Genomic DNA, 16317 nt, shown 5'->3' on the forward strand with positions numbered 1-16317 from the left:
AGGTCTCATTAATCCCAGTTTGTTCTTTTCACGAATAGCGACAAAGTGACCATTAATGATCACTATCATCGATATTGAGAAGACAAACAAGACTTTCTTGTTTTTGCTTTTTTTCTTGGAGAGGTAAACAACATGAATAAATTTAGGAAATTAATAAACAAACACCAAAAAGTCTCAAGAAAATGTATCTTATGTCAGTATAGGTGGTATTTTTAAGAAGAGAACATCCGGGCATGCTTATAGTATTTTCTAAGTATACAAAGCACCATCCGTGACAGTTTTCCAAAGAGAGAGTCATGTTTATGTCAGTAACAAGAGCGTCTTCAATTACACTGCTCTGATAAGGTTTCTTGAGCCATCGATCTTTATGCCTCAGAGAAAGAGAGCAGTTTCCTGGTCAAAGGGAAAAAACAGTTACTCAGGCTTGAAATTATGTGCTTTGTCAGGGCTGATGTCATTGAAATTTGAAGCAAGTCAATGTTTAACTGAATCTGAGATGTTCTGTGGTGCATTCTATATGTGTAATACGATACGAAATTAAGAAAGGCTGAAAATTTGAGTCTTGTGAAAAATGAGTTACCTTTATTAGGAGATATATTTTACTTTTTAAAATAAATAAGCAAGTTCTAAACTCCTTAATTGTGTTTCATTATCTTTAGAATAATTTAGTTCAGGGCTGGAGCTAGTTATTTGTAGATTTAATTAATGAGTTAATACATTAAAAGTTCTTAGATCAGTGCTTGTATGTACTTACAGTAAGTAGCAAGCAAATTTTATTTTGTAATGCGGTTATAGTAGTGATATTTGGGTATAAGAAAAGTCACTGTTGAGCATGTCAAACTCATATTTTACTTTAAACTTATACCGCATATCTTTCATGTGAAAGTTGTTAATTTATCATTGGGCCATGTAAACAATAATTCTAAGAAGGCTCTCTGCTTGGTATTTTCATATTGCCTAAACTCAGAGCCACAGATATGTATGCTCTTTCATCAAGAAGTTTGCTTTCAGTCTATGGCCATGCCACCCTAAACAAGCCTGATCCCATCTGATCTCGGAAGCTAAGCAGGGTTGGGCCTGGTTAGTACTTGGATGGGAGACCACCTAGAAAGACCAGGTGCTGTAGACATAAAAAAATAAAAAATAAACTGACAAGATCCTTGCAATCTGTAAGGTCAACCAAGGGTTTCCTCTCCTAAAAAAATAGAAAAGAAAAAAGAAGTTTGTTTTCAGTCATAAAATGCTTTTCAATTAAAGAGTAAGCTGTAAATCCGCTCATGAACCTACATTTAGGGTATGAATATACTTGGGAAAAGGACAAATGAATGTAATTTATAAAACTACTGAAAAGAACATCATCCTGAGTGAATATATTTGATGGATTCAAATTTTTAAAAAATGTATACTTTTTCCATGTGATTGATTAGTGGTTAAGCATGAGAACTGTGAAATTAGACTTGCCTGGGTCCAAATCCTAATTCTCCCACTCATTGGTCACATGACCTTTGGCTAGTTACTTGATTATAACTAATTATAATTACTGATTTCTCCTCTGTCAGTAGGAGAAAATAACACTGCCTACCTATTGGATAGCTATGGCGATTAAATGAAACAATACATATAAAGCTAATACTCACTTAGTACATAGTATGTATCTAGTAAGTTTATTATTATTATTTCCAAAGAATATCTTAAAAGTTAGTGGGACCAACTACTTCTATCATGAGTGCATGCATGTGTATGTGTGTGTGCGTGCGTGCGTGTGTGTGTGTGTGTGTTGGAGGATATAAAATATATACAGAGATGATTTTTGACCCAAAATTTTATAGTATCCTATTCTTAAGTTCTTAGCACCACCACTCTCTTCTCTGGCACAAATTCAACTCTCATTTTAGGGTCAAGACTACATTTGATCACATTACCTCTTGGGCCACTATCTCACAGGACATGTTCTAGGGGAAGTTTAATTCTCCCTGTCCAAGTATTTTTAATGGCATAGAGTCAAAAATTTCAAAACTGTCGCCAGAGGTATGTCTTATCTTGCAGCTCTTAACTCAGAAAGTACTAATGGTTTCGATAGTGTTAACAACTGAAACTTAAAACAACACTGTTTTCTGTTAGCTCAGGATCCTTCCCACAAAGCTCAGAAATGGTCTGGGGAGCAGATGTGCACAGAGTAGACAGAATGTTGGTGGTTTTGGTTTAGAATTTAGATTTTACTTTCAGTATTACTAGGCAGGATCAACTGACACCAAATACAAAACAATACAAAACAGGAATAGCGGTTGTTCTTTAAAAGCAAGCCCAGCATTGAAAAATTAAGGCTTAAGCAAATACATGTACATAATATTTAATTTTAGTATAAACTTTTGTGAGCTAATGGGTTGTTTCTAGAGCCTTCCATTTAAAAAGTCAGAACCAGTACAAGAAATAGAAACACTTGAAAATTTTTTCTTTCAACATTTAATACCGGGCTTTATGCTAGGTGTCAACATAGAAATGCGTAAAGGTACAGTAGTAAAGCAAAAGTGTAAGGAGATAAATAACAGCACACCAAGGTAAGTGCTGAAACAGAGGTTCAAAACTAAGTGCTGTGAGAGCACAAGGAAGGGAGAATGGCCTGGAGCCTGCAGGGGCTTCACAGAGAATGCAACTTTTGAAATACGTTTTTGAGGAATGATATATCCCACCTTGCCTTTTCTTGTCGCTAACAACAAAACAATGTAATATAAATACCATTCCCATACAACTCACTAGAGGGGTTTCAGGTATTTTTTCTGTCTCACTAGAAACTTAAAGAGTAAGTTTTGATGTTTCAGTAGACAGGTTGGGAAATTGGGGTTCAAAGATTAAGAAGCTCAATCACATAGCTAATAAGTACTGGACCCAGGATTTGAGCCCAGATTTGTATCATTCCAAATCACTTACTGTGGCCCTGCACTGCCCAGAAAGATCTATTTCTGCTCCCTATTGCCAGCTAGTTTGTGGAGTCTATGAGTGGGAATTCGCTTTGGAAGCTCATCTAGAATGTCAAACTTCGGCCTAACCAATTGGATGTTAACTGAAAGGTCAAGATCACAGTGATTCTGTATACACAGTTCACCTGGCCCACAGTGCCCTCTTCTTTCTCTGAACTTCAACTACATTTAGTTTGAAATGGTTTATTGTGATTCATATGCTTGCCAGGTTCCCTCTTCCATGCTCCATGAATACCTTGAAGTCAGGGAATAAGCCTTATACTTCTTTGAGACCCTCAGGGTTCAGCATTTACACAAGTTAGCTGATTGCTGATTCTCTTTGGTGCTTTATGGAGGGCTTGATTAGTGTGGATGTTGATTTGAGTTAGCTTGACTGAAGTGAGGTAACTAGACTTGAGGTTCACATGCTATAAAATAATTTTTTTAAAAAAAGTGACCGAGGCAATATAACACAGTGGTTTTCAGATCAGTGTCACTCAGACTTGAGTGTGTATGTAAATCAACTGACTACATGTAGAATTGTCCAATTCACCCTATTAGAAAACAGGCACAGAGTAGACAACTGCAGTGAAATTAAGCAAATGGAAGGGGAAAGTGGGGAGACTCAACTTGTGGGCTTCATATCCCATTTCCAAATCTTGTTACTGTTCCCAGTTCTGCTGTTAGGGCAATGAAGAGTACTAAGAGTACATAACAACTACCTTAACTGAGTACTTATAAAGTGCTTGGCACTGTTCTTGCTGCTATAAGCATGTTATTTAAATCTCATAGTACCCTATAGTACTATAGTTATATTACTGATGATGGGGGAAAAAATAGCAGTTACTTCTTTAAATTTATACAGAAAGAGTAGGGATTTACTCCTGGTTCATCTGAGTCAAAAGTCTAGGGCTGAATGGTTCCTTGACCCTGGGCAGCCAGGGAGCATTTCAGCTATGCCTAAACTTGAGGTCAAAGTGTCATTGGTACAAGGACAGAGTGCACTCAGACTTGCAGAATAAGGCCCTCCACAGGTTTGTGCTCTTAGCACTTACCTCATTGAGAGTTTAAATATCTAATAGCTGGAGCCACCTCAGATAATACCTGGTGGCTTGCAAGGTACTCAAATTCTTTTAGCAAATTCCTAAAGTCAGCCTCTGCCTTTTCCCTAGGAACACTCCAGCAATTTTTTCCATCTGCTGTCTAGGAGGAAGTCTCCACCCTAGATTTTCGTCTTGATTTAGATTAATTAAGGCTAGTGTTAGACTTATCTTCTAAGGCCTAATAGGATTCAAGGTTGTCTTCCGGGATGGAAAGGTAACAATGGTACTGGAATTGGAAAGGTGTATGTAGAAGCTCCAATTTTCATTTTGGCTTGGAAATAGAAATGGGGTAAAAAGAGGTGCCTGCTTTCTTAAGGCTTGTAGAAGAAGAACAAATCAACTAGTGAAAAACAATTAGTTGCCATTAATTGCTCCATTCACGTACATCCGTCTTTTCCTGACTGCCAAGACAGAGCAATAGTTTAATTTTTGGTGCTCGTAGAATAGCTGATATTGATAAGACATCCCAGAAGACTTTATATTACTTAGTAATCTTGTCTGTTCATTTTTTCACTGGGCATATTTTTCCATATAGATAGCTGTCAGCTTTCAAGAAGGCAGAGTTTGCTTTTCCAAACTGAAATTGGATAGGAGAACGTTGAAAAGAAAAGCATGGTTCAGATCAATAAATAAGGCGAACCCCTCCCCCATACTCTTAAACAACAGGTGGTTTGAGGTGCACCATCAACTAACTCCTTTCCGCACACCATGAAACTGTAGGCGGTAGGTGGTGCATTCAATTTCAGCATCCCTGGAACCCGCTGCTGAGAGATCAAGCAGCCTGGCTGTCAGTGTCTCAGAACATGGGGGTTCCTGCAGGAGAGGGGACTCCAGTGTCGAGGGGTTGATGGGCTTCACGGTCCAGGGAAATCGGCTTTTGCCTTCTTCTCTCAGCGTCTACGCCGATGCGTCCCACGACCCCTTCCACTCTTCAGTCTTCATGGGGGTGGAGGGAGATAAGGAGGCGGGATTATCTCTACCGTGACCCCGGTCCTTCCCAGGAGTTCCCAGAAGGGCTATTTTTAGTGGTAGCTGTCCCCTCTGTCCTACCCCGGGGAGGGAGGGCTGCGCGCAGAGAGGCCTCGGGTTTTCCGCGCATTGTTAGGGATGGGGGGCGGGGGGAAGGTACTAGACCCAGCCGATTGCCCCCGGCAGAGCCGCCAGGTGGGCGGATCAGAGGCCGGAGTGGCCCCGCCGGGAAGCAGTGGGAGGCTTTTTTTCCACGTCCAGAAGGAAGTCCCCAGCGCGGGGCGGCACCCCTCGGCCGCGGGTGCCCGGCCCGGGGTGGTCTCTACAGGGGAGGAAGTTCCCGGGCACAGCGGCCTGCGTCACAGCGGGGCTGGGACCGCGGGGTGGGCTGGCGGGCGGCGGTGGCGACCCCGGGGCCGGGCGCTGGGCGGCGCTGGCTGCCGCTGGCCCGGCTGCGCGCGGGGCGGCGCTGGAGGCGGCTCCGACCGCGCCGGGGAGGCGGAGGGGAGGAGGGCTGCGGGGCCCGGGCGTTAGCTGCGTCCCGGCTCGGAGCCCGCGAAGAGGACGAGGAGGAAGGCGCCGCCGTGGCCGCGGTCGCAGTGCTCCGGGCGCAACAAGCCATGAGCAGCGGCCCCACGGGCGACCCTGCTGTCGCTGGCAGCTTCTGAGCCGGATCGGGAGACAGATCTTGGTTCCCCAGCACCCTCCGCAGCCGGCACCCTCGCGTCTAGAGGTAAGGGCGGGGACCGCGGAGGGATGGAGAGGAGCGGCCCGCAGAGGACCGCGGCTCCGTCCGCTAGGTGCGCTGGAGCCAGGACGCGCCCCGCCTCGCTGGCGTCCCTGTCTCCTCCCGGCTTTCGGGCGGGCAGAGTGTGGTCGCCTGCCCGCCGTGTGATCGGACCCTGGAGCCAAACGCCGCTAGGGCTCAGAGACCCGCCAGCCCCTACCCCACCCACCTCAGCGTCCGGGCGCGGGTCCCCAGCCTGGCGCCAAGCTCAGCGCGGCCGCAGCAGGTTCTGCGGACTTGGGGGAGGGGGCGAGGATAAAATGGGGCCAGCGCTGGGGGCGGTCGTCGTTCTTTATTACCTTAAACATCTCTGAGACCCCAGGGCCTGTCTCTTTTGGTCTGCTCTCCCCTTTCCACCCCCGAGCCCCTGAAGTTAGCACTTTGGGGAGAGAGGAATCTGAAGGTCTCGGAAGGGACTGAGAGCACGATGCCGCTTCCTTGCAGGACCCGAGGGGAGAGAGGGTTGAGCCGGATCGCGCGGGCCGCACAAGCCAGGTGAATAGGCCGGCGATTGAGGCCAGGACCGTTGCCTTGAACCCAAATCCAGTCTCGCCGGTCTTTCCCATTCCAGCAGGTCCCCAGCAAGGTGGTGGTTAAGGATGGAGTAAGCAACTCAGTAGCTTTAGGTTGTGCTCTGTAGACTCTATTCCTATCTTTTCTCCCTCAGCCAATTCTTCCTTCCCCCACCCCACGCCGGCCGGTGTACATCAGATATCCAATTCCTTCAAAACACTGACACCTAGACCCCCGTCTAGGGCCAAACTTCACTTGGTTTCAAATTCGTTTAAAGCATTTTACACTCACAGCAAACCAGTTAGGAAACACTTTCAAGTCCCCATCCTCGTTAAAGTAAAAAATAAGAATCGATCTTTGTAGGAGTGCTGCCATTAGGCAGAGGGAGGCTTGAATGACCCTATTTAACGCACCCTTACGAGGGAGGAATAGGTAAAGAATATGGCAGTCCTCTTTTAGTCACACACTTCTTAACAAGCCCTCGGTAATGTAAAAAAATGTAGCCTTAAGCAACGGTCACATTTCCGGACAGATATGTAGTAGTTTCCTAAGGCATACTTGAGGCTTCTTCATGGATAAGTCATTAAAAATGCCATTGAGACGAGAGGAGGAAAAGTGGTTAACTCCTTGGTACGCTCAGGACTGCAGAGTCGCCAGGGCCAGTTTTATAGGTGTATACATTCTCTTTCCTTATTTTTTTTAATGATTTGTATAAGCCCAAAATGAAAGCAGAACTTCACAAATTTGCTCAGATTCATAAACTCTGTGCTGGATGTGTGGACAAAAATAACAGGTTAGTTGTATACAACTATATGATGTTTGCATTTCTTGTGTGACTTGTTTAAGTAGAAAAGATCAAGGATATAACCCTGATTTGCTTTACTTTGGAGTGATTAAACACTTTCTCTAGCTAAGTTGTTTGCTTTTGAGGGGGAGATGGGGAGCAGCTTAGCAAGGAAGGATATCTTTCATGTTTCTTATCATAGATATTGAGCATAGATAGGGTCCACTAACCCAACAACCCTATCAGTGATAGCATGTTTAATAATTTTCTTATTTGTAGAATTATCGAAGACTTCATTAATGGTACTAAATGTCTTATTTCTCACATTGACTAAGCACTTTACTTGATGAAATGTGTTTTTAGAAGGAATGCTTTCAGCGAAAAAATGTATAAGGACTATAGGAGAAAAGAATGACTAATTTTCCACTTACATGAGGTTTATCTTTTTAAAAAACAAAGTTAGCAATATTTTTAACTTATAAAATACCCAGTTTTTACCCAGTTGTTATGATTTTTAGTATCCTGTAATATTTAGTTATAGTCACGAATAATTATAATTTTAAAAAGAATGGAATGGAAATGTATATATTTTACCAAGCATCATGCTAATGACTTAATATGGTACATTACTGTAATATAGTCTACCTATTCTAGGAACCTGACACACCTTATCTCAGAATCTTACAACAAACCCTGAAGGTAGTTCATGCCATCCACATTTCACAGAAGAGAGAGGCTCAGAGTTTGTGACTTGCCCAAGACCATTAAGCTAAATTAATACCTACCTGAATGAGGCCAAACCTTTTTAGCTTTAGTAATGTACTTTTCCATTATTCAAAGCTTCCTCTTTTTCCTACATAAATTTGTTAACTTACCATTATTTCTGTATGCAAAACTGAAGTCAAGGAAGTAAAGTCACCTGTCCAGGGTTTTTCATGTAATTAGTATATAGCAGAATTCAAATTTGGAATTAGGGCCATCTGTTTCCCAAACCCTTATTCTTGCCACTAATCTCTGTTAAATGACTGATTAAAGTTTAACCTAATGGACATTTCACTTATGCTCATGATGATGATGGTCTCATGGGCTATATCACACTCCCAAAGACTTTCTACTTGGAGTGTTGGCTGGAAGCACATTGCAAAGAGGGTGACATGGAGGTATCCTTGAATCTACTTAATTTATTTTAAAATATAAATCATTCTAGATTGGCATAGGGTAAAGGACATGACCTCAAGATAGGAAAGGGTGGTCTCAAATTCTGGCTCTGCTGAACAGTAGAAGTGCCAGCTAATTCACATTATCAATTTCTCTGAGCCCCATTTTCCTTACATGTAATGGGGTTCATAAAGCCTCCCTGGCTGGATCATTGTTAGGATTAAGTGTAACAATACATACAAAGGGCAGGTCCTATCACTAGTAGGTTCTTAGTAGATAGGAGAGATTAACCCCCTTGTATTCTAGCACTGATTGAAAATTCTACTCTATTTCACTTTCTGTATATTTTATGTGCATATAGTAATTAGTGTTATCAGTGAGTCACACTTTATATGTCTGTACAAAGGTCTAATCTGGTTTTTAGCATCTTTAACTTTTGAATCACATCCTTTTTTTGTAGGGCCGACTTAGAAACATTTACTCACCTTACATAGTTTTTTTTTTGTTCCACTCTGCACATTTTTTAGAATTTGACTAGCCATGTTTCAGTTGGTTGGAATCTGTATTTTTTGGCAAAAACACTTTCCTGTTTTCTGCCTCTCTTGATTTCTCAGCCTTGCTTATCACTCAGGGAAGGCACCATGAAAAACCCAGTACCTCCCCACCACATACCTCACCCTTAACCTCTACCAGCTGAAATTCTGCATCGCCTTCAAGGCTCAGCCTAAATGTTACATCCTTTCTGAGCTTACGTACCTTCCATTTTAAATCTTTTGTCTACTCAGTTACAATTCAGATTACATATACCCCTAATGCTTAAAAATTATTTTAAAAAATTTTTTAGTTATTTTCCCAAGTAATATCCTATGAAAGACTATAAACTCTTTGAGGACAGGTACATTTTTCTATTTCTTTATAATTTTGCTTTGTATAAAACATAGATGGTTTCTATGTCTTGAATGAAAGATGAGTCAGGTATTCTGTGAGAGAGCCTTACAGTAATCAGGAGAGACACCCAAATTATTTGTCTTTGTTACATGATTGTTAGTGGCACCTTCCTCTGTATTTTGAGACTTGTTTGTCCGAGCCTTCTACACAGATTTAACTGATATTACATTTACTGGAAGGCCATAGTTTTAAAGCCATGGCCATTAGTTGTCATGTAAGATAGCGATGTTTCATTAATAAATTGCTCCTATGGTGGGATAATAACCTCATTAGTTTCAGGTATATTGAGCATGTTAACAGTGTTTGAGTAGTTTGGCATTTTGATTGAGTAGCAGTCCAGGTGGATTTCTTTAATTAGGAATAGGATTTACCTGAGGGAGAGGAATACTTACCTTAGAGAGAAGATTGAGATAATAAGCAAGGAGGATTTCAAACCCCTTTGGTTGAAAACAGGAATTGTGGCATAGTATGGAGGCTACCAGAAGTGACCTTCAAGAGAGAATTAGCACAGAGAAAAGACCCAGACAGTCTCACCACAAATATGAGGTGGAAAATATAAAAAGGAAGAAGTAAAAGAAATGAAGTATAGCTATAGTACTTTATGACTGAGGCCTGCTAGATATAGCTCATTTCTGAACTGTAGAAATAGGAGAGACTGTGGGGTCAAGATGGGCAAGAGAAACCAGTGTAGTCTTGAAGGCACAGAAGGGTAAGCAGGTATTCTCAGAGCTTTGCTTAAAGTAGATAGTGTGGCAGGAATATATTGAAAATTTTCTAACTATTAAAGGTAGAGAATGACTAAACTCTTTTCCAATATCAGACATAAAACAAAAAAATAACCCAGGCTATCTACATATAGTATAACACACTCTCCCAACTTCTAGGAGTGAATTTAGGATCATTTTCTGGTGTCGGATAGGTGTCCTTTTAAAATATGGTTCTATTGCTTATGGTGTATCTAACTGTGAATGGCAGTTGATAGATAAACAGTAATTTGGGTTCAGAAAATGAAGAGAGTTCAGAAAAGGGAGAAAAAAATCAATTTTACATAAAATGTTTTCAATCTCAGAGGAGTAACAGAGTGTTCCAGATGACTGAAGTGTTTCGAGTCAAAGAACCCAGGAGAACTATATGTTCTTCAAAAGAACACTTCTAAGGACTCAGAAGAACCAAATATATTCCCCTACTAGAGAAGGGTACGAAGGTAGAGCAGAGTTCCTTTGGCTAAACCAAAAACTGCCCAAGGGCTTGAAACACCGGAGAGAATGTAATGGAGCTCATAGAGAAGCGTATCTCAACCTTTCTTTCATTATTACCCTCCCTCTCCAAGCCTATTTTAGATGAATCATAATATCACAGATACTCTGGGTATCTTTTATATACTGTGGCCTTTTAGTGGGCTACACACCACTATTTAAGATTTTTTTACCCTGTTGCCAAGAACCAGTTTTTGTTGGGGACAAGACTGCCATCCTGTTGAGAACACATGATGTAGCATGATTCTTTATCATGTCCGAAACTCAAAAAAGAGCCACAAAAGACATAGTCAATATGTACATATATTTTTATGAATGTATATATATCTTAATTAAATTCTCTAGAATTAGATTGCTGCTTTTGATTTGCCTTTACAAAAAAAGCATACTTTATTGACTCTTAAACTGACTGAAATACATATGTAAAAAAATATAAGGCTTCTAGTTGTCTCAGTTACACCTTGGCAAAATTATTAAATTCATAAAGTTATCTATCTGCATTCATATAGTTCCGGGGTGGGAAGCCCTCCCCAAACTTTAAATCTCAATATCCCTTATTTACTTCTGTTATGCTGGAAAGGCTCCGATAATAGCTATTCGTTCTTGCTGCTGGTAATTATATACAAGTATAAATTAGTTTGCCCTTATTAGAGCATTCATATTTTAAGCCTTTTTTTATAATTATGAAACACTATGTTCCCTATCGAAGAGATTTCAGCTCATAACAAGTAATATTTGGGGAGGGTGGGGCTTCTGAAGTCATACTTAGCTTTTTTATGTGTGGTTCCGTGTTTCGGTTCCCCAGGGAGCTTAAGCCTGGGCTTCTGATGTCTAATCTTAGGAGCTGTAAGGGTTAGAGAAGTTTGGCTTCTTTATACATTGGCTTCTTTTAGCATTTAGAGCCTGTTTGTCTTTCCTTGCTCCCTTCCCTTCAAACAACTCATCTTCTCCTCCAGCTGTTTACTTTAACCATATTGTTTTTCCCCCCCTTTCCTTTATCCTCAAACCTTCAGAAATATCTTTGTTTTCAGCACCCTTTCTCTCTGATTTTTGGACTGGCACTGAAACTTCCATTAGGGCAGAGGCCATAAAGACCATGTCTGTCCTGTTCATGTCTGTATCCACAGCGCCTGCACAGTGCCTGGGACATAGCTATTCAAGAAATAGTTGTGGAACAAATGTTGATATATTTTACAGTAACATTCCTAACTTATCTTGGATTGTATCCATTTCCCTTTTAATTATTTAAAATTTTGGTATTAAAACTTGATCATGTGCTTAGAAGTTATCCTTAATGGAGTCATTAAATATGTTCACAAAAATATTTCTATATGTAATTGGAAATTAGGAGCAAGTATTATATAAAATATGAAGTCAAGAGATCAAAATAAATCCTAAGGAAGAAGATTTACTAATTAAATCCTTATTTAGTCACCAAGTAAGCTAAATATATGGGTCCTGTGAGTTCTCCCTGTGTATCTGAAGAACTTGTCAAATCAATGAAAAGTACTAACTAGTCTTTCTCAAATATCTTAGAGATTTATGAGAATTAGAAACAGGTTCAAATATCCTTTTTTAATGGGAAAGATATAGGTTATAAATCTCACTTCTGGAAAAATACTATAGAAAATTGTTTCACTGATAACACCTTGATTTTTAAAAATAGCAATGAGAATAGCTTCATTAGGAAAACACCGTCAGGGCTCGATTATATCACCTCCTTTAACTTTAGCAAGGTTGAGAATAATGTTCTTATCAGCAAACAAGAAATACTGCCCTGCAGACAATTTTCTAGTTAATGCACAATTTCTGGTTCCCTATAACCAGAAAGTAGTTAAAATTGAGGAGCTGGCAGCTGAAGGTGTGTCTAGAGCTTGGATCTGAGTTGAGTGTTGAAGCATTCTATCAAAGGATCTGGGTGGCATTATAGAAGACATGTATCTGTTAAGTGGATGTACCTTCACATGTATCTGTGGCGGATAAAGCAGCACAGTGTTGAAGCAAGGATTGGAAATGAATTTGGCGAAATGAAATGGAATGGAATGAAAAATAAAGAAATGAAATAGAACTAAGCAATGAAATACAATTAAAGAAAGTATAGGATCATACCTTGAAGGAAAACAAATCAACCAACCATACAAGTACACTAAATTTTTGTTTTGTTATGTTCATTACTGTATCAGTAGTATTTAGAACAATACCTAATATGTAGCAATGTATCAGTAAATATCTGTTGAATGAATGAATGAAATGCAAGACAGAGAAAGACAAACTATATGCCAATAGGACAAAAGTAAAATTATTCCTAAGGAGATAGTGATGGATAATTAGTAGACTGAATAGATTGCTAGAAAAAAACTTTTTTGGACAAATCATTTATGAACATATGTTAAATTTTTATTTCAGTCTTACATATTAAAAGAAAGGTTTCTGGTAGTTTGGCTCAAAAATTCATTCTCACCAGTGACATTTTATAAGAATAGTGCGTGGTTAGGTATTGTTAAACCAGATAAAAAAATGTGGGTTCAAGGTCACTAACAGTTGACAGTTGACTGAGCGTCTCTTTAGGTGGCTTCCATGGACAAGTCTTATCCCATTCAATATTATACAGGAGGCCTGCCAGTACAATAAAGATGAAAAAAAAATTAAAGACAAATACTGGAAAGGAAGAAGTAAAAATATCCCTTCTTACAAACTTTGTGTTTAGAAATGAGGGTTCTACATCCTAAAGACAGTGAAGAAGGCTGACCAGACAAAAATTAATTCATTTGAAATATGGTTTTGGAGGAGAACACTGCAGGTACCCTGGACCACCAGAAAGAGGAACAAGTGGGTCCCAGAACAAACGAATCCTGAAACACTGCTGGAGGCAAAAATGACAAAACCGAAGATGTCCTAGTTAGGGCACATCATGAGAAGGCAGGTTTCTTTGGAAAAGACAGTAGTGCTGGGAAAAATAGAAGGCAGTAGAAAAAGAGGAAGACTAAACCTGAGATGGATTGACTCCATAACAGAAGCCATAGGCATCAGTCTACAGGAGCTGAGCAGGGCTTTTGAGGACAGGACATCACTCATTGAAAGAATTGCCAGGAGTTGGGGCCGACTCAGTGGCACGTAACACAACACATCCTAAGGAATCTACAAAGCAATGACTACAAATGAGTGCCACACTAATCTATAATTGACATGAAGCTCTTTAAAATTAACAGACAAGGAAGTAAGTCTGCTTAGGTCAGCCCTTGTACATAAAAGTAAAGATGATTTTACTTATCCTGAAAGGGTATCTAATAATATAATCACATTATTAATGTTTTACCTCTTAACTTTTTCTTTTTTAACTTGACAGCTTTCCCTATAAATGTGATTTCAGTAAACAGAATACCCTAATGTTGACCTAATTAATTAATTAAGAGCAAATCAATTAAAACTAATTATTTCTAGCATCCCTTTTACTGTGAGTGCCACATCCTACATTGTAGGAGAAGTAGCAGACCTTTGGTGCTGCTTTGAAGCTGTCTGGTATGTGTCAAACATGTTTTGAGTATAAAAAAAAAATACTTTTTTTTATTGCTCCAAATTTGGAATGTAATCTTAAAGCAACATTTTAAAATGTTGTCAGGTAAGAATAGAGATGCCCAATGATAAGAGAAAGTCATATTTGTGGCTGTCTTATTAACCAGTAACAACTAAATCAGAAGGTGCACAAGAAATCTCAGAATTTTAATTTCTTTAGAAGCCAAAAATCTTATTATTCTGCTTTTTGCTTTCAGTTATTTATAATTTTGAAATATCAAAAAGCAGCACAAAAGCAAGAAAGCTATTTACCCCTTCTGAAAGAACACATTTGGGTTGGGTGAGGAAAAACGAACTTGTCATCTAAGTAGAACATGTGGTAAGTAAATAATTTTATAGCCTCATATTGAGGAAAGGCCATCTCCAAAATAATCTTTCTGAGTTATCAATTATGTATTATATTGAAGTACTTTAAAATGTATTTTTTTCAATATGTTATATAAATCACATAAGCTAAACAATGGCGGATGACAGTATTTAGTGTTAAACTTCAGTTTTTAAGATAAAATTAATTTTATAAAGCATTATAAGTGATTATAGTCTTATTATTTGAATGTTAAGAATAAATTATGCTTATGTATAGATTAATATATAGGGTAAAACTACCATATGATAGTATTTTACCAAAAATTATTCATTAATTACTTAATTTTAATATTCATTCCAGGTCTTAAAATTAATTATCTTGAATTATAATTTACATTACTACTTAAAAACAATATATCACTGTTCATATTAAAAACTAATCATAGAAATATGACATTCCATGGTTTCACATTACTGTAGCAGTGCCTGAAATTTACAACAACCATTAAAGAAACAGGCTAGTTATAACTATAATTCAATGTTGTCAAACATATTTACAAAGACTTAAATTTTTAGTGTAAATAATGATCTTACTTCTGAGGCAAATAGAAGGAATTTAGTAATTTCCAATTAAATAGGCATTCTATCAGAGAATAGATTAGTCATACATGAGCTAATGTACATTTTAATAGCTTTATTGAGATGTAATTTACATACTCTAACACTGATTTGTTTAAAGTATACAGTAAAGTATACAAAGTATACTTTAGTACATTTACAGAATTGTGCAACCATTACCATAATCAAATTTGGAGACATTTTCATTGCCCTGAAAAGAAGCCTGTGCCCCTTTAGCTATCAGTCCCCACCGTGTCCCCCACTTCTCCCAAGCTCTAGGCAGCCATGGATCTATCTATATTCCGTCTCTATAGATTTGCCTATTCTGGACATTTCATGTAAATGGTATATGATACGTGGTCTTTTGTGACTGGCTTTTTTCATTTAGCACATATTCGAGGTTCAACCATGTTACAGCATGTATCAATATATCATTCCTTTTCATTGCCAGATAATACTCCTTTGTATGGATGGATACACCATGTTTTCATTTTCTAGTCATCAGCTGGTAGACACTTAGGTTGTTTACACTTCGAGACTATGAGGAATATTCACATACAAGTTTTTGTGTGGACATGTTTTCATGTCTCTAGGGTAGATATGTGTAGAAGTGGAACTGCTGGGTCATATGTTATCTCTGTGTTAACCATTTTTATAAATGAGGTATAATTTTTGCGTCATCTATACTAGTATAAAGGCTAAGACATTTAATGTCTTTGTAATAAAATTTAGCAAAATCGTTTAATTTGTCTAAGTAGTCATCATTATCAGGAACATTAATTAAACATTGAATTTTATATAATTTAATTATAATTTGCAAAGTACTATTAAAGCAATATTGAATCTCTTTGGGTTAAAAGTTCTATTTAAGAAATATAGAAAGGGCTGCTAAAGGCTTAACAAATAGTGATTTGCCTATTTTTTGATTCCTTATCCTTAGCTACCTGGATACCACCCATTAACTCCAAACTTTTGTGCATTTTTTTTCTCTTTCACTTGTGGGGCAATGGGGTGGGGGATGTTTTTTATATGCCGTTATTTGAGATATCTGTAAGTGTTTATTAGCTTTTGCTTGGGATATGTGAACTTCATTCATTTGAGGCTTCAGAGCCTTCTTAATTTACCTTTGGAAAGAGGTAAAAGCACTTTTAAATGTAAAACACCTTGTATTGGTTAACATTCCTTCACTACTGTCTTGCCTGTGATAGCAATGGAGGGTACTATCTTGATAAATTCTGGATTCTATCTGTTTTGTTCTTTTTAGAACTATTCTTTTAATTGACTGTTAGACCAAGACCTGGCAGAAATTTCCCTTCATTCTTCTCTTCACATCCTTATGAAATCA

The 16317-nt window shown here is 38.7% G+C and overlaps 1 protein-coding gene and 1 non-coding gene across 2 annotated transcripts in view; both read left to right on the forward strand.

Moving 5' to 3' along the window:
- The first annotated feature begins 1010 nt into the window (after positions 1-1010).
- Positions 1011-1129, forward strand: LOC118606049. The gene has a single exon (XR_004952298.1). It is a non-coding gene; the product is annotated as a 5S ribosomal RNA (ribosomal RNA).
- A 4397-nt stretch (positions 1130-5526) lies between these two features.
- The window catches only part of LRRC8C (leucine rich repeat containing 8 VRAC subunit C), a 68276-nt gene continuing 57485 nt past the window's right edge, over positions 5527-16317 (forward strand). Inside the window, exon 1 of the mRNA XM_016122979.2 lies at positions 5527-5762. The gene's annotated coding sequence lies outside the window, so the exon portion shown is untranslated. The remainder of the gene's footprint in view (positions 5763-16317) is intronic.

Source organism: Rousettus aegyptiacus, unplaced genomic scaffold (assembly GCF_014176215.1).
Source record: "Rousettus aegyptiacus isolate mRouAeg1 unplaced genomic scaffold, mRouAeg1.p scaffold_m13_p_1, whole genome shotgun sequence".
In the NCBI taxonomy this organism is placed as follows: domain Eukaryota; kingdom Metazoa; phylum Chordata; class Mammalia; order Chiroptera; family Pteropodidae; genus Rousettus; species Rousettus aegyptiacus.